Below are 27,251 nucleotides of genomic sequence, written 5' to 3' on the forward strand. Positions count from 1 at the left end.
ACAGTCCGGGCTGTAAAAGACTTTGTGAACAAGCAGAAGTAATGCCAGTTTTGCTAAAATGGGAGTCATCTAAAATGAATTTCTATTAGTTTGGCCAACTTTAGGAAGATTAAAAAAGAACGGCTAATTCATCATCAATTTGCCAGTTTTCCTATTTACCTAGCTAGCTCAGACAAACAACAAGGTACTTTGGGGAAATAATCTAAATTATCGTTCATTAAGTCTGAGACCAAGATGAGCAGAAGTTAGATTCCTAAGAACTTCTCTTAAGTGCATGTGTTAAGAGCAGTGACCTCACAGGGGAGGAAGAGGCCAGAGTAAAGAATGTCTCCTGTTCTCTGAATTACCAAGTCAAACCATTTAAGAACATGTGTTCTTTAACAGGTGGGCAGAAAGGGGAAAGTGTTAAGAGTTGCTCTAACTGGTTTTACAAGTTCAAATCCTTGACTGCTCTAGCTTCTGTCCTCTGGAGCAGCCGCTGCCAGCCCCTTCTAGCCGGGGAGCAGGGGCTGAACCGGGGTGGAGGCTGGGCAAACCGGACAAGCCTCAGCTGCGGCCACTTTCTCCCCTGTACCAGGCCGAGGTGGGGGGCACTCGGCTTCGGACCCCTGGATTTGGCTATTCTGGAAGGAAGGCGGGGGAAAAGTATAGTGCCCCTCAAATCTCACATCCAGACCCTTGGCAGACACTCACGTTACCAGGGCAGAACCTTCGCCCGGAGGTTTGGGAGCCAGTGGCCCTATATCTGCAGGGAGGCAGCTCTTCTAGATCGGCATTTCCAATATATATGTCTGGATCTGTTTTCCAGATCCACAGTAAAGGAATAGACAGCACGCCCTGAGTATAACTTCTGAACACTTGACCAGAGGTGCAAACGAAGGGGAACCTTCTCTATGCAAGAGGGCCAGCCCCGGGCTCTCAATCTCACCCTTTCTCTGTCTTCTACGAGGGACCAAGGCTCCCAGATGGGCTTTAAAAGCGGGGGTTTTGTGCTGGGAATACGGCGGGGGGCCTGTCCTGGCTTCCAGGAGAAGCGCTGGGAAAAGAGCCGGCGGGCTAACGGACAGAAAGCCGGGGAGGCTGGAGAGGACCCTCGGCCGAATGGAAACGGCGCCGCCTCCGAGCCGGAGCCGCGCCCGGGCCCCAGCGGGGAGACGGCCCGGCGGGGCGAGGGTTAGGCGGGGATCAAGGCCACCGCGGGCGCGCCGAGTGCCCGCAATCCCCGCTGCACCAGGGCCGGAGAGGGTTCGGGGCGCCTTGAGGGGACGTCGGGGGTCTTCCCTGCAGCATGCAGAGCTGGCAGGAGGCTCCATCAAGAAACACCACGAGGACGCGGTTTTGAGGACCGCCCGCTTTGCCCACCACAGAGGGCCTGGAGGGGAGGTGAAACTCCTGAGTGCCGGCCCCGCCAAGGACCCGCGCAGAGTGCCCCTTCAAGCAACCTATTAAACAGGAACTTAAGGGAGGGGAAGAGGGTGGTCGCTCCAAACCACAGGCTGCGGGTGACCTCCGGGTCCCCACGTTCTAAGGTCTCCAGCCCTGGGAGCTGTGGACAGGGGAAACCCGTCCTGATCTCGTCCTGGGGGGAAAAAGAAAGGGCGGCACAGCAGAGAATTGCAAAGTGCAGGTCAGAGGCTTCAGGGAGCGGGAAAGGAACCCGCGCCTCTAGGTTTTAAAGCAAACAAAGCCGAAAACAACCCCAGAGCCCCTGGTAGCCCCTGAGCCAGAGCTCGGGACGTCCAGGGTAGCGCCTGCGACGAGCACCCTGCTCCGGGATCATCCCCGGGCAAACCCTGAGCTGGGCCCCACGCGCGCGCGCCTCGGCCTGTCCCGCCTCGAGTCAGGAGACCCTGAGAGTGCACCCCTGTTCGCGGCTGCTGGACCCCTCCGGACAGGGTGGCTCTGGGGGGCGCTGCCCAGGGCAGGGAGGGCTCGGGGCTCAGAGGGGGAGCCCAGCGGCGCTGGAGGCTGGCGCGCACGGCGGGGCCCCATTCCGACCTCTCTGCCAGGCCGCATCCTCTTGCCCTCTCCAGGAGTGAAACACTCAAACCTGCCCGGGTCTAGCCGAGAGCTGGGTAGGGAAAAGGGGAGCAACCAGAGGCATCTTCTGGCTGTGTTACCAGCAGCTCGGAAAACTCAGCGTTTCCACTGTTGGAAACCTCCGGTGGTGGCTGGGAGAGGCCGGCCCCGCGGGGCAGCGAGAAAGCACTCGAATTCCGGCTTTGCCGTCTTGGACTTTTCTAAAAATGATTTAAAAATACATATATAAAACTAAAACCTCCAGGCGAGGCAACGCCTTTCTTCCTCTTTTGATATGACATCCATTAAATAAAATCTGCTTTTAAGCTGTCTGTACTCTAACTTCAAAGGAGCAAATGTTAATTTTACCTTTATTTAAATGGTTGCCAGGCCGACTTGTGAGGGGCTCTCCCCCTCCTCCGGCCCTCCCTCTAGATTTTAGCATATGGAGTACTGTAATGATTTAGTGCCACTCGGGAAAGCAGGCAGCTCTTCCCTCCCACCTCCTGCCTCCCCCAACACTTTGCCTCATTTTTGTTGATATTGTTAATTTCGTGGCCCACTCCTTCAAGTTTAGCCGGAAATGCACGGTGGGAGGACACACATGGCGAGTGTGTGGGTTGTCTCCAGAGGTCTGTAAGTGGCGACACACCAGCAACAGACCCCACATCTCCGTGGGTGCCTGCAGACCACGCCATGTGGGATTTCGTGGGCACCATCTTCTGGTGCCCAGAGCTCCTTGATCTAAGCCCAGACATGAGTATTTTTACTCCACACACGCCCAGGTGACCACACTCCCGGCGGTTCGCCACTTGCGCCTGGAACTCTGTTCCTTGAAGGCAAGGCTGCAGACCTGTAGGGAAACGCAGGGAATTTCAGGTGATCTTTTTGATCCCACCTCCAGTTTTTAGGATCTCCTGCCAATTTCTCAGTGTGTTTCTGTCCAGATAGGCTAAGCTCTTTGGAGTTAATTAACCTGTGGTCCAGCTATGATTAGTACACAGCGAAGAAAAGGCAGAAAGAGGGGATATTAGAAAGAGGAGAGGGAAATAAATAGTGTGCGTTTTGCCCCTTTCCTTTACACCAGTCGGCCACAATTTGTTACCGACTTTCCAGCTGCGAGGACGCTGTGTGCCATTTACAGTAATTGAATTGCTGTTATAACACCTTTCGGGGGACAGCAATGTGTTTCAAAAAAAGTTGCGCATGGCCTGCGGCTGCCTGTCCTGCTCTTGCTACCACTGATCGGCCGCCGGGCAGAGCTACCCCTCGGGGACTGGGGACGCGGGGCTCGATGTGCCCAGCAGGTGGAACGGGAGGGACCCAGGCCCTGGTGAATCCAGCCCAGGGAGGGCACGTCCCCAGCCCAGCGAATACTCTGAGGTTGCCAGGGACCCCGAGAGGGCCAGAACCCGAAGCCTAGTCTGAATAAAAGATGAGGACAGGACCTGGAACTGTAGAAACTGAGAAAAGCAACATGCGATCCAGAGTAATCTGGGCGCCACCAAGGCCTCTGCCCTCACTCTTCCACTGGATTCGGATTCCCTGGCCCTGCCCCCAACCAAGGGTGGTTCGACAGTGCTCCCTTGCCCTCTGCCCTTCCCCCAATCTTGGCCTGGCATCTCTGGGTACCCGGTTGCCCTGAGAAAGAGGAAAGTTTCCTGCCCAGGGCTAGGCACCCGAGTTTGGGGGCCGGTGCTGAGATGCCCCATCGTGTGTTCCCCCACGCCTACTCGGACAACCTCCCCAGCCTCCGATTTTGCCCACGTGGGGGCCTGGGGCAAAGCCTGGGAGGCTGCAGGATTCATCACCTTCCTCTAGTCTCTTGGCAACAGCCTTGGCTTCCTTCCTCTTCGGAGGTGGATCCCTCCAACCCTTCTCCTGTCTCTCCTACCCCGCAGCGGTGGCCAAGCTGAGACCTCGGGGCCAGCCAACTCTTTTTCCTGGTACCCTTCCCTCTAGGCTGACTCCTCTGTCAAGCACTACACAACTTTCTAGGTGGAGAGAGCAAACTTGATTCATTGGTTTTTCCCTCTCTCCTCCTCCCCACCCCTTTCTGCTCCCCTTTGGCTCGGTGGCCTGGGTAGTAGCAGGTTGCCAGAAGCATGTGTAAGTGTGTGTGTGTGTAGAAGGAGTGCAAAGGGGTCTTCCCATCCTATCGCCCCGCATAAGACCTCTATGGCTACCGTAAAGAAACTAGGACAAGAGAAAGGCGAGAACTAGAGGCTGGACTGTGTTTCAGCAGGCCCTGGGAGGGGAGCCCAGTGTGGCTGGGAGGGACTAGCGCACGGCGCTGCTAACCCAGCGGTCTGAGCCTCGTCTACCCAGGTCAGCCAGAGCAACTGAGATGCCAGTGGCCACACTAGCCCCCCTGCCCCAACCACCCACTGTTGTGTGGGGTGGGAATCAGGCTGAATGCACCGTCCAGGAGGAATTGTGACTGAAACCAGTGGGCAGAACAGTGTAGGAGAAACTGCTCCTGGGGGGAGAAGCAGTACTGTGGGGTCTAGCCCTGAGCCCCTGAGTGGGGAAAGCCTTACGGCCTTAGTTTGGGATTCACCGAACAGGGGTGTGTGTGTGTGTGTGTGCGCGCGCGCGCGCGCGCGCGCGCGTTTGAGGTGATGGTGGTGGTGGGAGGGAGCCGTGGTGGGGGAAGGGTGGTTGGCATCCACCTCACTCATCACTGTGGCTCCAGTTAACCTTCCCTTTTCCTGGGAAATCTTCAGCTGCCTCCCCGGATTGCTAGACTCAATGTTTCCTCCGGAACCCAAAGTCTATTGCTCCTGGAGGCATCCAGCCATGAGAGCAGGAATGTGGTCTGTGGTCTTGCAAGGTGGGGGTGCATTCGCGTGACCTTGCCCCCAGCCACACACAACCCTTAGCCACCTACGTCTACTTTTCTGCAGAACCGAGTTCTTTGGCTTTCCTGCATGGGCAGGAGATGGGGTGGGGGGGATACCCTGCCTCCTGGTCCTCCATGGCCTCCTGAAGCTGAGAACAGTTTGGGGTGGAGTTGGGGAGGGGATAAAAATCTGCAGGAACTCGGTAAAGTGACTTGATGGGGAGGCCTCGGGAGTGTTGGGAGTAAATGGACTCAAGCTTCAGTTGGGGGCACGAGAAAAAAGCAGGTACCTCCTGTATCTGTACCCAATACCCGGTTTTCTCTGCCGAAAACCACGGGCTCTTAGGTTTGCGCTTCGGCATCTTGGAGACGGAACAGGTACGCCCCTGCTTCCTCCCGCTTCCAGGCGAGCGCGAAGAGGGTGCGCGTCAAGGGCGCTCGCTCGGCTCACCCAGGGTCGGTAACAAGGTCGGGGAAGCGGGGTGGTCTGGCTGATAGGAGACTCCCCTTCGCCTGGGAGAGCAGCCAAGGCTGGGCTTGTGAGCGACTGAGTTCCCGCTGCATTGTTCGGCTCCATCTACTCTCGCAGCCCTGTTGAAATCCATCTACTTTGCAGGTTTGACCCTCCCATCTCTAGACTTTGCTCGGGAGTGATTTTCGCCAGATATTGACCTTTGCGCAATAAAGTTGATTGCCAACAGCTAGAAAGGTTCTTTAGGAAAAGGCATGGACCAAAAAAAACAAGAAGAAGAAATAAGACTGACGCGAGCCCTGAGCCCTGCGCGCGGCTAAGCACCGCACCTTAACACTCCCACAAGCCGCCCCACCCCACCTCCCCACGGACTTAGGAACGACCGTTGTTTCTTTTTTGCTGCTAAAGAAACTGAGCTTCAGGGGAGTTAAGAAACCTAAGTTGAGCCCACTAGCAACAGACCAGGCCTGGGTGGAACTGGGCCAACTTGTTGGAAGCAGCTTCCATTCCACACTAGATTTAGGAGAGAAAGCTGCTCACTTGGAGGGCTCTATGGAGCTTCTCTCGGGGATAAAGCAATGCTTTCCCCGGTGATCTGTCCTTGCCCAGGGGGCCAGGAAAGGGTTTTCTAGCAGGCTCCAGCCCCCGGACCACTCAGCTAAGAGGTAGCAAGAAGGTGGGCCAGTTATTCCCCTTCAAGGCACAGCCTGCTGCTTCCAGGGACGGGAGACAGCATGTCCCTGCGCTTTCTGTATTGCAAAGGTGAATCAGGGGTGCTTGCTGTGTTCTGTGTGCCCGCAAAAGAAGCTTGGAATCTTATCCCTTTTAAAGAGCTTATTAAAAGAGCACTTGGATTTGTCAGGGGAGGGGGGAGAGGGGAAAAGGAAAAAACCACCTGCGATACTTGGGCATATTCATCTTGGGAGCTGGAGCACAGGTTGGTGGAGGCCAACAGTATGATTTGCAACATCGGAATAGTTTCATTTCAAACATTCTGATAAGCTTCCTGTTCTAATGGGGAAAGACAATAATGTAAAGACAGTCACGAGAACTTCCCTCTTGCTAAGAAGTCCTATTTCCTCAGGGGATCCCAGGAAAATGTTCTCAGGGTAGAGCAGACAGTTGTCTAAAACTCAATGAACATGAGTTTGGGCAAACTCTGAGAGGCGGTGAAGAACAAGGAAGCCTGGCGCGCTGCAGTCCACAGGGTCCCAGAGTCCGCACAACTTAGTGACTGAACAACTGCAAGTTACTAAGGAAAGCATCTTCCCCGTTTTTTCCTTTTAGTCTATCTCCATGCTCTTTTTGTGGATTTCATGAGGAATCAAACTTTAGAACTGATTATTTTTTCAGCTAGAAAAGCATACTATGCCTTAAGCATAACCGCAACAAACTTACGTAGTAGTGATGATAGAAAACCACTAACTTTCCTGCCAAATCGGTGTGGATAGTATTTGACTGCACCTTTTTTTCTTTTCTTTTTCAGTTTTTTTTTGTTTCTCAGTTTTCTCATGGGGGTGAAGTGAATTGAAGAAAGTACTCTCTTTAGTGTCTCTCTCTCTCTTTCCATATACATATACAAGTTACATCTCCATGAGTCTAAGCATCCAATGTTTTTAAGGTCGATGTGGGGGAAGAAATCAGTGTACCGAGGTAGTCATTTTTTAAAAAATTCAAAACAGAAAAATGACACATAACATTCAAATCTTGAGCTTGTAGGAAGGAACCACCCGCGTGTGTCTTACTTATTTGGAAGGAGGTGGTCAGCTTGGGTCAGCCAGTCCTAGGGGAATATATATTGTTAAGTCAAGATCAGCTGTGCCTCCCTGGTGACACTGCAGGCATCCTGCATTTACAGTTTCCTGCATTTAGAGCTTCCTGGCTTGGGAAGTGGGTCATGAGTGTTGGGAGGAGGTGGAAGCATGGGTGGGCTGTGAGTGTAGCATGGAAAGTACAGGAATCCTGGAGGAGGAGAAAGAGTGATTATCTTCCTGCTCACCATGGAAAGTTTCTCACATTTGCATTTATTTAACACCCACTTATTAAGCAGGTAGGATGTTCTCAGCGTGGTATGAGGCACTTGTGGACACAAAGATTAGTAAGTCATGGGCCCTGGCCTGGAGGAGTTTTTGAGTTTGCAGCAGCGAGGCAAGCAAACAGGGCATCATACTCTCGGACAATGTGAACAAGGAGCTTTGGAAGTTTGAAAGAGGGTGGTCCCTTCTGCCTCAGAGAACTGCTTGGGACAGACGTCCAATGTAGGTGATTTTATTTGGTATTCAAAAATATGGGAGGTAGGGCAGAGAAAAGATGGGGAGGAGAGAGAAATGGGAACTTCAGCTGGAGAGGGGCACAGAGTAAATGTACAGAAGATCAGACCAGGATTCCTATTCCTCTGGGGGACAATCAGGTTCACTGTTCCTTGGATTATTGAAAGTCGATCAGTCGCTCAGTCGTGTCCGACTCTTTGTGACCCCATGGAATTCTCCAGGCCAGAATACTGGAGTGGGTAGCCTTTCCCTTCTCCAGAGGATCTTCCCAGGGGTCGGTCGAACCCAGGTCTCCTGCATTGCAGGCAGATTCTTTACCAGCTGAGCCACAGGCTTGTATAAAGAAGCTGGAGGTTTCTCCCATAGTTCTGAAGTAGAGTGTGCCTTCTGTCTCCCTGTCATTTTCATCGGGGGAGGAGTGGATTTGAGACGATTTTCTTTTTAGGCTAACTGATGAGCCACATTTAGATTCCCTTCTGGAGTGAATAAATTGAACTCCTTGTCCCTTGGGCATTTACCTGAAGGTTTAAGACAGAGAGGAAGACACAAAGACGTGGACAAGGTTGTGGAAATATCAGAGGAGATTAGTATAAGGAGGATAGTGACAAAAAAATAAAAATCCTGCCAGAGTGACTTCCTAATTTTGCATGAGTGCCAGGAGTGTGGGTACCATCGGCTTCCTCTTCAGTGCTTCCACTTCTCTCAGAACAGATGAAACATGCTGTTTCGGTTAGTTCTCTGTGTCTCTCTCTCCCTTGGGGCTGGAAGCCCCTCGGATGCTGGGAGTAGAACTGTTTCACTTACATTCCCAGCTTCTGGCACAGCGCCAGACACAGAAAAAGAGCTCAGTCCATTCTGAATGAATGAGCGCTGCAAGTCTAAGGATGTTGGCTTTTAGTTTGTGTTCATGATGGAGACTCTGAGTATCTTTTTATGTTTATTATTTTGGCTTTTTAATTGTGATTGCACAGAGTAATCACTGTTACAACTAGTTCTGATAATAACTTGTTTTTATTCATGGTGGAACTAGCCTGTTGAAGTGAAAGATTTGAGCACAATAGTTATTAAATTGTACCCCCTGCCTTGACCTTGGACAGTCACTTCCAAGGCACAAAGAGCCACAAATTAAAAAAAACCACTGTACTAGAGGCTTCACATCAGTGTTGTCCAATCTGTTGCTCTCCTTATTCTCAGTATGACGGTTTGACTTAACTGTTCTCTCTGACCTGGTCTTCCTACTGTTCAGAGTCATGGCGAACTTTCATTCAACCAAAGCTTGCTTTTGGCATAGGTTTTGTTGTTGTTGTTTTCATCATTTTATGTATGACTTGTACATTGGCTAAGATACTTTCATAGCTGGACCAAAGAAAGGTTAAGATGCCTTCTTCTTCCCAAGGCTTCTAGATAGCTTTTAGATGACCCAAGGAATGGCAATAATCTGGGTTCTTAAAAGTCAATATCTTATGGCCACTTACTCAAGGAGAGGGCAAGGTCTATGTTGTTTTGATGCCCTTCTTTTTCACCACTGCTCTGCGTTAACATTTTCCAACATAGGCACCAATTAGATCTTGGAAACAAGCATGAAGAAAAGCATAAAATGAGATCAAAACATGATCAGCTCCCTCTGAATTCTACCTTATGTTTTAACCAGTCTATTGGCTCCTTGGCTTGGAGTAATTTCAAATTCCCACAGGCTCAGTGGCAAGACATCTTCTCATTCTTTTCTAAATACACTCTTCCTTAAAAAAATATAATTCCCCACCACCACCTTCTCTCTTGTGAATTCTCTTTTTAGAATTCAAAGTGCAAAGAAATTCATAAGTGAAATAGAATACATTTTTGAGCACTATGTTAATTGTTGTTCCTAGCCCAATGGAGCAGTAGAATATTTTAGTAAAGAAGTTTACAGTTTTTTTTTTTTTGGTTTTTTTTTGCTTTGAGTTGAGGAGGCTGTGTTATCCTTGATAATCATCTCAGTGATCCTGTGTCTTGGTACCCAGTTAGCTGAGGTACAATATAAGTATCATCCAACCTTGATTACATTGCTCATACAAAGGCAAAATTTTGAGGGCTGTGGACCTCTCAGGGCAAGGAGAGTGTCAAACTCTCCTATTAGCAATATCAAAATATGATTCCAGAGAACCCACAATGAGAGATTCAGATGGGATTATATGATACAAATGCCAAAGATGGGAAATCCAATTTTAGGTCAGTTGTCAGCCCTTGGCATTCTGGTGTCTCTGTGAAGATTATAGAAAGTAGAGACTTTACTTTTGAGATTCTGATGGGAAACCAATATGTTATAGTAACCTCTTCCATCTTGGAGAACTGTGTTCACATCTGTATGCCTACAGAGAGGAATCTAAGTAATTATTACAACTAACATATCAATTTATTATCCTCAATGTGTGCATTCCTAAGAAATAATAAGAAAGGAAATTATAAATTTATAGATTAAAAAGATAAAAATCATTTGAATTTAAAACTTGAGATGCTAGTACATTTCCTTTTGCCTAAATTATGGCTGCCTCAGATGAACCTATGTCTCCCAGACATAGAGAGCAGACTTGTGATTGCCAAGGCGGGGGTGGGAGGTGGGGGAAGGAAGGGCTGAGAGTTTGGGATCAGAAGTGCAAACTATTACATATAGAACGGTCCTACTGTATAGCACAGGCTTCCTGGGTGGCTCAGTGGTAAAGAATCAGCCTGCAATGCAGAAGACACAAGAAGCTTGGGTTCTATCTCTGCATCAGGAAGATCCCCTGGAGGAGGGCATGGCAACCCACTCCAGTATTCTTGCCTAGAGAATCCCACGGGCAGAAGATCCTGATGGGCTAGAGTCCATAGGGTCACAAAGAATCCAACACAACTGAGACATCTGAGAACTGACCATATAGCACAGGGAACTATATTCAGTGTCCTGGATAAATCATAATGGAAATAATATAAACAAGAATGTATATATGTGCAAAACTGAGTCACTTTGCTGTCTAGCAGGAATTAACACAGTATTGCAAATCAACTAAACTTCAATAAAAAAATAAATGAAGAAAAATAGTAAAGTATGGCTGCCGGTGCTATCTTTACTTACAAGAGAAGGTCTGTAATAATCTTCCATGGTAGCCAATGAAAAGATGCTTCCCATGCTGCCAACTTGGTGAGCATAAATTACTGGGAACTTTATATGGAATAAATTATGTTCTTAAGCCTTCTCAGATGTGCAGCCAATAGAGATTTTAAAGCAGAAAATGAAATGCAAACTTGAGCTCGAAGGGGCATTTGTTGTGTTTGGAACCCTCTCTGGAGTAGCTTCCTCTCTAGCTCTGGGAGGGGATTACGGGCGCTGCCTTCCAACCCCAGCCTTTCTTAGCCACACGCGGCTCTTCAGAAACCTGCATGTGGTTTGCTTCTTAGATTTAAATAAAGCAGTGTGGACTATTGCAATGTTGATGTGGCACTGGGCCCTAGGAAAAAACATGAAGAACCCTGCTGGAGTGACAGACAGGACAAAGAGGGAAGGTGTCACTGACCCCAAATATGCCATTGCATGACTTGCGTGCTTTTGTTGAGAACCCTGTGCTGCCATCTTTTTTTGTACGACCACTGTAAGTGCAATTCATGGGTACTCTCAAATCCACGGTGAGTTTAATTGATTTGTGGCTTTCCTCATTGCTGACGATGAAGTGGTGCTTTGGCTGTTGAAAGGTGAGGGGAACTTGATTTCAATGCAGAGATGAGATGAGACGCAGCATTCTGTAAACTGACAGATGGAAATTCCGCTTCAGAATTCATTATTTGACGTGGAAGATAATGGTGAAAATCTGAATCTTTGAAAGAGTGCAGTGGGTCAAAATACAATCAGACCATTGAAAAGTTAAATGAATTGCACTGGGAAATACATTTAGATGGCAGCTTCTAGGTTCCCTGATGATCTTTCTGATAGCTTTTTCTATGTCATCTTAAGTTTTCCTCATTCTCTTTGAGCTGTTAAGGTGCCTAACTGGAACTTTGGATGCAAGCATGTGTGCTAAGTAGCTTCAGACATGTTTGACTCTTTGCTACCCCGTGGACTGTGGCCCACCAGGCTCCTCTGTTTGTGGGATTTTCCTGGCAAGAATACTGGAGTGGGTTGCCATGCCCTCCTCCAGGAACTAAAACTTTGGGTCTGTGTAATTTCTGACACATGAAGGGAAAATGATATTCCTCATCTAAAGATACCAGATATCTTGAGGGATTGATGCTTTCTGGGTCTTCTATGAAACGGTTGAAACTATGTGGCTATATCTAGTTTATTAGCAGAAAATTAAGTTACAAAATAGCACGTTAATTGTAATTAGTCAAAAAAATGAAAAAGTTATGAAAAAATTTTTGTAACAATTTCCTTTCTAATCAGCTCCTCTCCATGGTTTTCAAATTGTATACATGGATTCTCTTATGCTCGTCTTTGAAGGATGGAACCTATTTCCCAGAAATGACATAGAACTCCTTTGGCAATTAAGCAATAAAAAGCAATGATGGCTTCTGATTTGGGTGCAGGCTCTCTCTCTTTTGGATCTCTGGCCTTACAAAAAGGTCCACAAGGGTAGGAACTGAAGTCTCTGCCAAGAGCCAGTGAACCACTGAGCCTGCCAACAAGTAGGAGAGTGAAGCTGGAGCCAGATTCTGCAGTTCCAGTCAGTCTTACGATGACCTGAGCTCCAGCCAATAGCTTGACTGCAACCTCACAAGAGATCCAGAAGCAAAACCACTTCACTAAGCTGTTCTCAGATTCCTGAGTCTCAGAAACTGTGTGAGATCACAAGTGTTTGTGCAACTTGCCAAGTTTGGGGCTAATTTTATACAACAATAGATAGCTTTACATCACTCAGAAGCAACGTGCACAGTGTCTGGTGCTGTCTAGGAGGCTAAAAAATATTTGTGGTGTACGTGAATTAAAATGAATAAATGAAAAGTTGAACTTAGATCCTTCCCTAGCATTCCCTATTATTTAACAACCTTTTAACTAGCTTCAGAGTGTTTCTAGGAAAGGGTCTCTTCAATTATTAACAGTTCAGTCATTCAACAAATATTCATGGCTGTTACTGTTTGTCAATGAACAACTCTTCCACTGTGAAATATTGTGAGCCCATTTGAGCCCCTGCCAAGCTTTTAAAAAGAAGTAGTTATGGAAGCTGTCTCTGTTTAAAACGGTTGAAAACTAGGTTTGGATTTGGGGAGACACAAGTCACCAAGAAAAGTGAAGGATTTGGAGAAGGACAAAAGTTATCTCTACACTGACAAACTCAAGGTATTCATAGGTGAGAATGAGACCATCACTGAATTGAGGGTTATAAATAGTGTGAGACATTCAACAGTGAGTGTGGACAGTGAGGGGGAGAGTGGCTCTCTCATCCTCTCTGGAGTGTGACATGTGTCCTGAGCTGCCTTTTGGGTCAGATGACCTGGCTCAGAACCCCACCTCTTCCATTTACCAGTTGTGAGAACTTAGGGAACTCGTTTAATCCTTTGAAATCTCATCCACACATTAAGCAAGCAAAGAGTATGATGCAGGATTTTAAAACAGATAAAACTGGTGAAAGGTTTAGTCCACTTCCTGGCAGGTAGTAAATCCTTCAAAAATTGTTGTCTCCTTTTCTTATGATGAATTGTCATGTCTCCTACATGGTGAGGCCACTTTCCTGCTCACATGAACCTCCCTATGAGGTTCTTTACCATGTGTGACATATTGGGATCATCTGAAAATATGGAGTCATGGGGTATAATTAGGACATGGTTGGATTCATCTGCTGTTCTAGGCGGAGCCTGGTAAGATGAGATAAAGGGGGCATGGGCACATCTGCAGTCTTTAAGGATGGACGCTGTGGAAGATGCTGAACACTCACGCTACTGTTCTTTCTGCTCCATGTGGCTTTCCGTTAGGTGTTCTTTCTCCTTAGGTTCTAGCTTTTGACTGGTTTCTTTTGACCAAATGCATTTGGAGGCTCCTCTTGCACTATCAGTGTGACCTTGATGGTTGGTCTTGCATATCTCTAAGCTGCAATTCTGAGGTTTGAGCTACCTGGGCCATTGCAGAAATAGTTCAGCCAGAAGATTTCAAGGCTGTTTACTGAGAGGCAAGTGAAGAAGTGGTTCTCTCACTCACCGCTAGCTGCTTCCCCTTGTCTTGGCCGTGCTTGAAATTGTCTGCATTTGCCTGCATATTCTCTTCTCCTTTTCTCTTTATCTTGTGAAGTCTTGTCACTTGGCCACTTTCTTCTTCTGTCCTCACCCATCCCTATAATCTCCCTCAAATGTCCCCCATCTCTTTCTCTTCTCTCTACCTCCCACTCTGGGAGGAGAGAAGAAAACCAGGAATGGGTCTGGAGCTATGCTGCTTCCTCTCATTCTTCTCTTCTCACTCATGTTGTGTGCTTCCATTGTAGAGGCACTTTGGAATTTGCCAAGCAAGTGAGTTCATAGGTAGATCCCACTAGAATATTATTCAAGCCCTTTGGGACACATCTGCAAATAAATATGACTAACAAATTAAATGTAGCATCTAATGATATTAAAGCTACATTTCTCTTGTGTTCACTTTTTTTTTGTTTGTTTTTTGTTCTGTTCCCTTTTACATTAACATGTGTCTTCCGAGTGTGACTCCCATTTGTCTTTGAAATTTACTAAGATAAAACACACCTTTTAACTTTTTAAAAGTCCCGGTGGGAAGAATTGGAAAGCATAATCGAGGAAATTCTGTAGAATGCCCCCTCCTAGGGATAGAGAAACTCCATGGAGCCTTTCCTTATCTTTATATCTCTATATCTCCTTGAAACTTATAAAAAAACATCCTAGAAGATCTGTGGGATTCATAGCTTCTTTTTGCTCTAAATCCATTATCTCAGCCTAGAAAACATACAGCATGGCAATTGTATCAATGAGAGTTTAGAGAAAACATGGAAATTATTTTATTTCTAAGGATAAACTAGATTATGCTGCTGTAACAAATTAGCACTAAAGTATTAGTGATTTAACAGAACAAAGGCTTTTTTCTACATATCAGTGGCAGGTTGGAAAGGGGATTCTGTTCCATGTACCTACACAGAGCCCAAGATGATGGAGGCTCTACTATCTGTTGCTGGACCACCCTGAATTAATCCCCGGAGAAGGGAATGGCAGCCCACTCCAGTGTTCTTGCCTGGAGAATTCCATGGACAGAGGAGTCTGGTGGGCTACGGTCCATGGGATCGTAAAGAATTGGACACAACTGAGTGACTAACGCTTTCACTTGAATTAATGGCATCCTCTGTGGCTGCAGCAGGGGAAGAGAGTACCAGGCTTCATGACCAGAAGTTGCGTTTGGTCTTTCTTCTCATACCCTGTTGACCAGAACTAGTCATCTGGCTAAGCATAACTACCAGGAGTCTGGAAAATACAGTCTTTTAGGTGGTTGGAAAGCAGCAGAAAGCCAGATATTGGTGAGTGTCGGTGTTGTCTACCACATTCCAAATTTAATCCCTTCAGGACAACCAAGGACGGGAAGGGGCTGTGTCCTAGGTCACAAAATAAGCCAGTGACAGAGTCAGTACTAGAACTCAACTCTTTTGATCCTGGCTATTATTCCTGCTGTTATTTTTGCAGTAGTTAACCCCTTCCTCTGTGGAAAATAACGGCACACTGACAGGTGGCACTAGTGGTAAAGAACCTGCTTGCCAATGCAGGAGATGTGGGTTCGATCCCTGGGTCAGGAAGATCCCCTGGAGGAGGAGAATTCCATGGACAGAGGAGCCTGGTAGATGACAGTTCATGGGGCTGCAAAGATTCGGACATGACTGAAGTGACAGCACATAGCATATGAAGAGTCAATCATCAGGTGTGAATGAAAGATGATGACCTTGCTGTGATTTTTAAATTATCCTTTTCTACCATATGCCAGGCAAAGTTTATTTTCTGCTTGTGGCTTAGAGGAGTTCCAGGCCGTATCTCACTAGTCAAGAGTTTTCTTTTTCTTACTTAAGCAAAAGCAATTATTTTTTTTTTAAACTCAAGTAGTAACAATATCCTGTATGTACTTAGACACAAACTTCTGAAGTCATTTTCAAGTATCTTTTCTCATGTACTTTACACATAATGTACGAGAAATAAGGAGGTTGGGTGTCACTGACTTAATTTTAAAGATACCCAAGGCAATGAGAATACGCACACAAGCTCACACAGCCAGTTAGTGTGACCCTGGGACTAAAATTCAAAGCTGTGATTTTCAAAACTGGTACTGAAGCACGAGCTGGTTTGCTTCCATCTTGTTCCTAGCATTGTGGATTTCCTGGTGTAAAATAAATAGTTAGATTACTTTCTCCAAGCTTCAACAGCTTTTCCGTGGGAGGAGGAGGAGCATAATTTGACTCTTAACCTTGGATGCTTTTGCTAGATTCTTATGTTGTGAAAAATATAACACACTTTGACATCTGGAGGGTGTTACACTGAGGCTCAACTTATGTCTCCAATACCCTTCTGAAATACAAAATTTTTTTTTTGCTCTTTTTGTTTTCCTTAGTTGGGAATAATAATACAACTAAGACATGGGATTAAAAGAATACCCCTCATATTCCATATACTATACGCATGTTTGCTGTTACTTATTACTCAATATTCTGGGATAATCAAGAGCAAAGAAGGAATATGAAACAAACGAAGTAAACTCAGCTCTACAATTTCTCTTTCTATATCTACTTCCTATTCCTTAGAAGCTTTCAGAGTACTGATAGACAGTATATGTCATACATAGAAATTTTGTACAACTGATACATCTCCTTGGGCTAATGGTTGCAACTAATAGAAATAATAATGCTTGCTTCCAGTTGCAGCTAATAGAACCAGGGTAGAAACTGGCTTGATCAAAAAAAAGAATGTATTACCTCCGGTGATGGAAAAGAAGAGGGAAAAGCTAAGTGTGCAAATAATACCCCTAGGAAATGATTTTTTATCATTTGATTCTGCTTTTCTTTGTATTGACGTCATTCTCAAGTAGATTCTTTTCAAGTGGCAGCAAAGATGGCCACTAGTACCTCAAAAATTATAGCTTTGTAATTTAGCTTTTTTTTTTTTCTTGGTAGTTGCATCAAACATTTCAGGGTTAATAACCATAGGTTTGATTGGGTCTCATGCCCAGCGTTGGAAAAGTCACCATCGTTTTGATTGGTCAGGTCTCAGTTATCTGTCAACTGGTGGACCCAGTGGGTGGAGTCAGCTCTATTTAAACCTTAAGGACTGAGATACAGAAAAGAGGTGGTATCTTAACAGAAAATCCAGCTTCTATTACATAAAGAAGGAATGGATGCTGGGCAGAGAAAAATTACACATATCTATTCCAGTACTCAACTATATTCTCGAGTACTCAACAAATGCAGGAGAGAAAAATAGATTATTACCGCCAAGGGTGTTATTTTATGTTGAAAGCAAAGAGAGCTAGGATGCTAAGGACAGGTGGACAAATCTGATAGATCAAGTCAGACCTCAAGTTACCTTCTTCTCTTTAACACTACAGTTTCCCAGAGCTTTACACATGTGATAGAAGTTGATAATAATTTTCACATTTTTTTTTTTTTTACAGAAAACTATATTGGGGGGGGAGGTCTATAAGCTATAAAACAAAATTTTTAAAGTTTGTAAGTGATCAGTCTTCTCCAGGTAAATAAACATGGAGATGCTGGTCTATTCTTTAGATAAGATTGCTTTTCAATTGCCCTGCTCCCTGTTATTCAAATGGATTTACCTTTGTTTAATTTGTAAGCAAGTGCTGATCCCAAGTACAACTGCCTTCCTCTTCCTAAGAGGAGGAACCTTATCTTTGATGTTCTAACTTTCTCAAAATGCCAATTACTGGTGCCCCAAGCCAGGAGTGCAGTTATGGGACAACCATTTCCCTCTACAAAACATGTCCATTTATCTCTGTGGGCAAAGTCCATCATTTTCATCTGCTTATCATATCTAGTTTTGGTGGAACTCATTTGCAACCATCATACATAAAATATTTCCTAAATACCAACTAAACTGATACAAATCCATCAACAGGCTATGCTTATAAATAAACTCTATCAACTGATATTTGTATAGCACGCTCCTGCTTCCTAAGTTCTTGCATGTACACCACCTCAGTTGATCATCATGAGCACTCTGGAAGGCAGGAAGGACAGATAAGAATATTACTTTTCTCCCATCAAAACTAATGAAACAGAGATGGAGTAATCTGCTCAAACTGATGACTACTGTGAGTTTTTGGAGTCCAGACCTCAGGTTTTTCCCACTACATCTTGAATCTGAGTTTGAGTGAGGGCCGTAGTGTTCACTGGAAGGTTCGAGGAAAAAACTTCGGAATCAAATGAACAAGGATTTGAGGACTGACTGCTGATTGTTAGTTGTATGACTTTGGGCAAGTTTCTTAATCATTTAGCCTCAAATTATTCAACTGTATTGTTTTAACCATTCCATACCTCAGGATTCTTGTGATGATTAAATAAAATAATATGTGGACAGTGCTTAGCAAAGGCTCTGTATGTAAATTCATGCTTCAATATTCTAGGTATTGTTCTCATCATATATCTCTAAACGCTTATTTAACCTTCATTCACAAAGAGAAATAAAGATTTGAATCATTCATCTGGATTACTCCATGCTTATGCCTCTATTAACTACATCTTTTAGGTATGGGTAGAACATGAGAGCAAATTGTCTGAATCTGTCTTTTACCTCACCATGCTTGCATCTGATTTTTTGATCTATCTTTTTTGCCTTTCTGATCATCCACTATAAAGCCAAGTGTTAGTTATTTGTACTCAACAGATTATAAGGTTAATTCTACCCTGCATATTCTAGGAGATAAGTATAAATTCTGCAATATGATTAAACAATTTAGACTAATGTAAACAACACTAGCACCCATTGGAGTCCTGTTTTTCAGATTAAATAAACCTCAAAGAAAGTTATTTCTCCCCTTTTACTTTGTTTTGAACTTTTCGCAGCTCAGGCTGCATTATAGATTTTCCCAGTGTTTGTTTTATAAAAGGTAGGCCAATTATTTCCATGCAGCCCCAACATGGTTCTTCTGTAACACTGGCTTTGAATATGATAGCCCGAGCATCCATTTCTTTTGAGCAGAGCCTCATCAGCAAGTGATTTTGTAGAGTAAATGCAAAGGGAAATAGGAAGTATGTTCCTGAAAAGGGGCAGGCTTTCCTGTCGGTCTTGATGTTTTCTGTCGCCCAGTGTGTCAGGACTGGAGCTCAGTGATGAGGAGCACTGGTCCACGGAGGATCCAGCTTTCTGCCAAGGGGAGTTTTTAGTCTAATGGTGGAGGCAGAGAGTCAGCAGAAAATAAGAGGTGGTGACTAAAAGATGGGGCCTGTGAGCATGTCTACGGGAGCACCGAGTGCAGATTTGGCGTGAGGGGGATTCTCCAGGATGATGACATCCAAGGAGAGGGCTGGAGGATGAGTGTGAATCAGCCACATCAGGATTTGGTGGGGGGAGAAAAGAGGCAACCACTCTGGGCCAACAGAAGAAGAGATGCAAGGACTGTGAGGAGTGAGCAAATTTAGCGGGATCAAGGAGCTCAGAATTTAAGGAGCAAGCCGGCTTCCCTGGCAGCTCAGAGGGTGAAGCATCTGCCTGCAATGCAGGAGACCCAGGTTTGATCCCTGCGTCAGGAAGATCCCCTCGAGAAGGGAATGTCTATCCACTCCAGTATTCTTGCCTGGAGAATTCCATGGACAGAGGAGCTTGGGGTCACAAAGAGTCAGACATGACTGAATGACTAACGTTTTCACTTCACACTGGCAGGAAAGAAGGCAGGAAAAAGGGTAGGGACCAGAATGAGGAGAGAGAGTGTAACCATGGAAACTTCTCCCATTCCTACACCCAACTCCACAAAGGAAGAAATGGCCTTTGATGTCCCATTCTCTCCCAGGGGAGAGAGAGTGAAGTGAAAGTCGCTCAGTCATGTCCAACTCTTTGCAGCCCTATGGACTGTAGCCCATGGAATCCTCCAAGGCAGAATACTGGAGTGGGTAGCCTTTCCCTTCTCCAGGGGATCTTCCCAACCCAGGGATCGAACCAAGGTCTCCCACATTGCAGGCGGATTCTTTACCAGCTGAGCCACAAGGGAAGCCGGGGAAAGATGATGCCCTTTAAAACCCATATTTTCAAGGGATTGAAAGAAAATAACAATGACTGAGCACTCTGTGATATACCAGGCACAGTTTTAGTTACTTTAGATCGATTTAAACAATCCTGTGGTATAGGCACTATTGTTGTACCCACTTTATAGATAAGGATATTGAGACAAGGGGAGTGAAATGACCTGCCCAAGGCACTCAGCTGATGGCTTCCTCGGGACTGAATCTGAGGGAGGCTGAATCCGGGGAACGTCCCCACCACAAGGAGTGCTTGTAGGAGTAAGCTGTTCCGTGAGCCGATTCAGGAATTCCTATAGAGCTTCCAACAGTGCCATGGCAACTATAGAAAACTCTCCTGAAATTCATATACGGCATTTACTCTTTCATTATTCAAGTTTTTGGTCAGGACAATGTTTTAATAAGACATGCTTATGAAAATAATGACGTTCTTAAGCTCAGCTTATAGCTACTATTGCAAGTTATGGAGGTTTATCATGAAAGAACTTCCAGATACCTTTTATCTTTACTTTTGCTTTTCTTTTTTTTTAACTTGAGTAATGAAACTAGACAGGTCACTGTCCGTTAAAGTCAGTAACATTTCCTGGTTTCCAGGAGGTGACAACGATGACTTTTCTTTGCCTTTTCAGCATGGCTACACTATGCTGAAATTCAAGATCCGCTTTTATTATTACTTATTCAGGATTTTATTTTACTTTGCAATTTTTAGCACAATTTCTCTCTCTCTCTCTCTTTTTTTTTTTGTAGATTGTGTTACACTCTTTTGTCCCCAAATGAAAATGCAGGCTCCAGCCATACTTCCAACAATGCCTTTTTGGGTGTCTTGTTTAGAAGTTCGTATGTTAAGATGTCAAAGGTACAGTACGACTTTTGATACATGAGTTGTAGCAAAAAGTGAAATTCTAGAGAATACACTAAAATTTCAAGAAAAAAAAATGTTAAAAGAGTGGAACAGATTCCATAAAAAGGCTAATTTTAAACTGCGATGCCTTCATCCAGGGGATTTGTTACTGAGCTTCTACATGACAACCTCAGAATTGACATTGCCTTGCTAACATTTCCAGTGCATGTATAACTTCTGGCTAAACTCTACCCTCTCTTGGGAAAAATAAAGTCATGCTTGCTAACTGTTTTCAAGTTTGGCAGATTTACTCTGACAGTACTAGTCAAGCAAATCAAATTGAAAAACAAAAGCATCATGTTGCATGTATAGTATCAGAAAAATGTTTTTATGAAAAATATTTTAGAAATATCTATAATTAGTTCCTAGAATAGTTTTTTTTTTCCATTGTTTAATTTTTTGTCCCTGTCAACAAACATTTGTCATATTAGATCAGGTCATTTGAGCTTTGCATCATATTTCGACGTTTCCTCTAGGACATGTGAGCGTGGGCAAACACCTTCTAATTATCCTGATCAAGTGTGGGGGACATCTTTATGCTGACCCCACTTGTAATCAACTGTGATCTTCTAGGAACAGGTGAATTGATTGCTTTTATCTTCCCCAACTAGTCAGAAGAGTGGGTAATATATTATTCTACACTTTGGAAAAATGCAACCCAGTGATTGATTTTATGACCGCCGCTGGCAGCAAATTTCTCAGAATGAATTCTACCAGATGAAGAAGTATTTCCTCTAACTTGCTTTAAATTTCCTTAGCATTAACTTCTCTGAGTGGCCCAGTCTCTTATGGGACAATGTAATAAGGATCTATCAGTTTTACTGCCCAGTACCTATCTTTAATACCTAAGTAAATCTCTCTTATTTTCCAGCCCTGACTCTGTAATTTTAACTTTTGAAATCTCTCGTCATGAGTGAATCTACCCTGCACTCAATTTCTTGCCCTGCTCTGGAGCTCTGCCATCCCTGAACTACATGCCTGCAGGTGAGAAAGTGAGAAATAGAGACAATAACGCAGATGAACATGTATTATTCTCCATAATGCTGTTGTACTGTGCTCTCTCATATCTATCTTCTCTGCACACAAAAAAGGGAAATTCATGGAAGACAACAGAAAGTTGCTTTGAAAAATTTTTGTCTAGTTCATATCCACATACAGTGCAATATTCTCTTTTATAGCATTATACGCCCTGGGATTTTTTTTTTTTTTATCCTGTACGAATGACCTAAAGGGGCTTTGACACATCTTTGTTCTAATTTCTACAGCTCATGGAAGGGGGTGGGGGGGTCAAGCCTTCTTTTTATTTAAAACACTAGGCATCTATTTCTTTAAATAAATGGAAACCTCAAACATTAGTTACTCGTGAAATCAAATGATAATACAATCTCTAACTACTCAAACTCCACAGTTTTCTCTAGATTTTTGCCAGGATACACCTCATCTCCACCTTCACGCCCAAATAATATTATTTCTAGTGTTGTAGTTTTGTAATGCCACTGTCAAGTTGGACTTATCTGATGACAAGACAACTTGTGTAAGACTTTCCAACCTTAAGTGAAAAAACTGTATCTTAACAAAACATATTTTGTCATTTATTTACTGAGGTGTATATGAGAGAGACAATATGCTTTGTGCTTGTTGAGTAAATTGGCTTTGAAATTGTATATCTAAATCGTGGAGGCAGGACCCAGAAGGACCAAAAAAAAAAATACACATCAAATTGGAGTACATACTGAGGCAAGGATGATTTTAATTTTGCTTTGCTTAATGGTGCTTCCGCGAGGAGGAGATGACAGAGGAGGAGGTATGACAAATCAGAAATGCCTCTGCAGTGATGCTTTTTTGCCCTTTCTCTCATGTTCTCCCCTCCCTCCTTCCTTCCCTTCCTTCCTCTCTCTCTCCTCCCGTATCTTCTCTCTCTTTTATTTCCATCAAAGATTATTGAGCACCTACCACGTGTACACATTGTACTGGGTTCTAGGATACAATAGTAAAACAGAAATAGTCTCTGAACTCAGAGGAGGAGAACTGCAGTCAAAAAGCAATTACATGAAAAAAAAAAAAAAAAGCAATTACATGAAGTGCCTGAGAAGTCATCGTCCAGGAATCGGGAGCATGGGTAAAGAGCCACTGTCCGAGATGTGAAGACTTCCTGTGGGGAGCCGTGTTCAAACTGATGCTCAAGGGATGAGCAGAAGCGAGCCGGAAGAAGGAGTTGGGAAGAGAAAAGGTCATCTGTGAAACAGACAGAGCTCGTGGCAGACAAGCTGAGAGAAGTCCAGGCGGGCAGGAGGGCTGGGTTGCTGCAGGGCGTGGGAGGGCTGGGGGGCAGGGTTCCAGGGGAGAGTTCACTCCTGAGGAAGGACACCAGGGCTCGGAGGGCCAGCTGTTGCTTTGGAAGCAAAACTAAAGACAGTAACTAAAGAAGGTGTTCTTTTCCCTAAATCTCATCAAGATTAGTTTGAGTTCAAATAATTACAATAAAGTCTTTTGAAGTAGCTTCAGAACTTCAGAAAAGAGGACATTAGAGATTCAAGAATAAAGCAAACATTTATATCCATGCATCCCTCTCCCTGGATAGGGACCACAAGATGGGATATGGGCAGCCTGGCAGACTAGCTGGGTGTAATGGCCATTACTCTATTTGGAGACTAGCAGAGGCTCACCTGGTGAGGAGAGATTGTTTTTCTTTAAGGGCACTCCTTTCAGGATCAGGCACATACAACTGAGAGATACCACAGAAAACACCTTTCCAGGTATGTAGTACTTTTCATTCTAACTTGCAAACCTTTTTTTTTTTTTGGTAGTAAAAACCACAACAGTCATAAAATTTAATGGTTTCACTTTCCCACGCAGGGGGAGGATCAGTCTGTTGATGAGTGGAAATCAAAGATCAGAGTCAGGAGCACATTTGAGTCAGTTCTAATAGGTGGATGAGCCTAGAGCCTATCATACAGGGTGACATTAAGTCAGAAAGAGAAAGACCAATACTGTATATTAGCACATACATATGAAATCTAGAACAATGGCCCTGATGATCCAACTTGCAAGGCAGCAAAGGAGATGCAGACGTAAAGAACAGATTTTTGGACACAGTGGGGGAAGGAGAGGGTGGGATGATTTGAGAGAGCAACACTGAAACATATACATAACCATCTGCAAAACAGAGAGCCAGGGGGAATTTGCTGGGAACCCAAAGCCGGTGCTCTGTGACAACCTAGAGACGTGGGGTGGGGAGGGAGGTGGGAGGGAGTTTCAAGAGGGGAGGGAATGTGTGTACACCTATGGCTGATTCATGTTGATGTGTGGCAGAAACCACCACAATATTGTAATTATCCTCCAATTAAAGATAAAATTAAGTTTAAAAAATAAAGATCACATTTAAGATCCCCCTGCCCATCCTCCCATTGGTGCAGAAAAGTAATTGCTCTGACTGCACCTGAAGACAAAAGGCCCAGTGGACCTCCATGCATCCATCCACATCTCCATGACTGACAGGTGACCAAAGGCCACTCAGCTTCAAGTGGAAAAGACAACTTGCTAGACTAGGCCTCCTGGGAGCCCAGCACAGTTCTGCCATGTGGAGTTGTGACTTACTGGACATCAAGAAGGCAATTTGAGCCCCCAGCCTCTTCCATATACTCTTCATGAATGAGTTCAGCATCTCAGTTTACCACCCTGCTTATCTATCTTAATTGAGCCCCTAATTTTGTTTTTTTCTGACCTAATGAAGGCAAGTGGTTAGGAGAGATATCTAAGGTACAGGTTCTAGTCTGCAAATGTAAGAATATATTCTGACATTTGGTTGGGAGAGTCAGTGAAGGGTCATAGGCCACCATTCAGTTTCTTACCTTGATATTCTTTTACACCAAAAAAATTAAAAATTGAAGCAGAAGTTATATGCCAAATCATTAAAGAGGCATGACTCATCCATGCTCTCACTGAGGCTGACAAATACTTTGGGTTCAGAGCCAAGCAGAATGGGACCAGGGCCTTCATGCTTTATAGGCTGAAAGTGAAGTCGCTCAGTCGTGTCTGACTCTTTGTGACCCCGTGGACTGTAGCCTACCAGACTCCTCCATCCATGGGATTTTCCAGGCAAGAATACTGGAGTGGGTTGCCGTTTCCTTCTCCAGGAGATCTTCCCAACCCAGGGATTGAACCCCGGTCTCCCGCAGTGTAGGCAGACATTTTACCATCTGAGCCAGCAGGGAAGCTTTAGGTTGACATAGTGTTTAAACATTTGGAACCATGTTTTCCTCAAAGGATATTTAGGAAAAAAACTCTTTTGCTTAGACATATTTAATCAGTTAGTTGATATTTAAATTTTAACTTAGAAGGGATTTTAAACTGAAATTGTTTTATACTATACTAACTATAATATTATACTATACTTATCATTATAATACTGTATTATTGGGCTTCCCTGGTGGCTCAAACGGTAAAGAATCTGCCTGCAATGCAGGAGACCCAGGTTCGATCTCTGGGTTGGGAAGATCCCCTGGAGAAGGGAACAGCAACCCACTCCAGTATTCTTGCCTGGAGAACTCCATGGACAGAGGAGTCTGATGGGCTACAGTCCATGGGGTTGCAAAGAGTCAGACAAGACTGAGAAACTAACACTTTCACTTTTCATACTAATACTATGTCTATATCTATATCTATCTATATTTGTGGGAGAAGGAGAATAGGGGTCAGGATCATGTGTGTGTTAATTCAGATTCAAAGAGGCCAATCTGATATTTTGAAAGACTCTGTCCAATTTCAGCACTAACTGGACAGGCACATTTGTGAAATACCCCTTTGTGAGGCAGGAACATTACTGTGTCCCCTGGCTCCCAGAACACTCTTGAACTTTTTCCTGAATCTTCTACAGAGAAGGAACTCAAAACACACTTGCTGAACTGAATTAAATAATGGAGCAAGCACAGCTGGTGGCATCTAAGGATGCTGAAATGCTCAGCTCGCGTGTCCATGCCTGAACCCTGCTACTACTAACTTCTTTCCTGCCTATTTCCTGTTCCAGATAAAAAAGTATCCATAACTGGGGTAGTTGACTCAAAATACCAATGATGACAACAACAGTGCGGCAACGAGCTAGATTGAGCACTCACTATGCATGAGACTGTGCCACGCACTGATTTTCTGTGATCCTTACAGCAGCTGGAGGAGGTATGTTGCTATTATTATTTCTGTTTCACAACCAAGAAAGCCCAGGCTTAGAGAGGAACTGCTCAGTGTCATGGGACTAGTGCGGGGTGGAGTCAGAACTTCAAGTTGTTTTCTATGGTCTGATTCTTAATTCCCATGCTGTTAATCATTTCCCAAACTCACCAGGCTGGACCTTAAAGCACAGAAGGTTCTAGAAAATCTAGAAAGATTTCCCTGCACCTCATAACATCCAAAGCAAATTTAGAGTGAGAGAAGTCTCCCTGGGGCCGATTCTTTCCTTTTCCTTTGTTCTTCCTTTTTCTCATGACTCTATTAAGCTCTGCCAGGCGCTGCAAGACACTTGAGTGGGTGTGGAAGGGCCGATTGAGAAAGACTCTGCTCATTCTGATCTTCTGCCATCTTCCTGTTCTTCCCACAGGACTGATGGGCTAAACAGACTTAATACTTGGCTGTCAGCATCCCTGTGGAAGACTCCGGCAGACCCACATGTCCTACGGTCCAACTTTTCAAACCCACCTCTTTGTAATTCCTAAGTAGGATTCTGAGCTCTCTTGTCATATTTCAGTTTTACAGTTACTCTGAAATATTTTGATCCAAATATGCCCTTAGTGTCATGCTTTATTAATGCGATATGACTCATATTAGTGACTGCTTGTTCTTGAGCCATATGCCCTGAATAAGTTATCGGGTTTCATTGTTTACCCTAAGTTTAAAAAAAAATTCCATGCGCTCTGACCTCGTGACACCTAAACCCTGCTCATGCAGTTAAAACAGGAAAACTAGTTATCTGATATCATGAAGGCAAATCAGCTCGTAGAAGCCCTCAGATGTTTCCATTTCCACTAGTGTGAGGGCATTGTGGGAGCCATGGATTATTCATCAAGAAAGCACAGGAGAGAATTTCTTTTTTTTGTTTGTTTGTTAATTTCCAAAATAAACCCAAGTATGAAGAGATACAGCTACGGTGCCTTTATCTTTCATTGTTAGCACATATCATTAAGTCATCCTAGAAGAACTGCCCAAGGAAATAGAAAAAAGAAATTACCACGTGGATTGCTTAATGGCCCTCCTCCTGCTGCCTGAAGAATTGTCTGAGAAGGAACATGCACATGCATTAGTCAGGCCCTCAGGGTTAGAAGGCTGCTCACCACCAGCAGTGCCAGGCTAGCCTGGGAGTCTGCGGAGCAGCTTTGGCAGGTCACCAGAAAGAGGGCATTTCATAACCAAGAACTTACCCGAGAGGATTCTGAGCCAACAAGACAGTGTTGGGAGTCAAGGGCTAGGGAAGAAAGAGAGGATTTATTCTGTGGACCAAAACCTCTGCATTTAAAGACATTTCCTTTCTAGTTTTGACTCCCTTTTATTTTAGCTGCTGCACATTTTTTTTCCCTCACCAGATTTCACAGTATAT

At 44.7% G+C, this 27,251-nt stretch overlaps 1 long non-coding RNA gene across 1 annotated transcript in view; it reads left to right on the forward strand.

Moving 5' to 3' along the window:
- LOC145528920 (uncharacterized) overlaps positions 1-26,798 on the forward strand; it is a 36,932-nt gene extending 10,134 nt beyond the window's left edge. The window contains exons 2-6 of the long non-coding RNA XR_014070791.1: positions 20,515-20,623; positions 21,540-21,652; positions 22,606-23,424; positions 25,695-25,840; positions 26,259-26,798. This is a non-coding gene — a long non-coding RNA (uncharacterized LOC145528920). The remainder of the gene's footprint in view (positions 1-20,514; positions 20,624-21,539; positions 21,653-22,605; positions 23,425-25,694; positions 25,841-26,258) is intronic.
- The last annotated feature ends 453 nt before the right edge of the window (positions 26,799-27,251 follow it).

This window comes from Giraffa tippelskirchi, chromosome 12, assembly GCF_054371585.1.
Source record: "Giraffa tippelskirchi isolate mGirTip1 chromosome 12, T2T-mGirTip1v1.2.pri, whole genome shotgun sequence".
Lineage (NCBI taxonomy): Eukaryota > Metazoa > Chordata > Mammalia > Artiodactyla > Giraffidae > Giraffa > Giraffa tippelskirchi.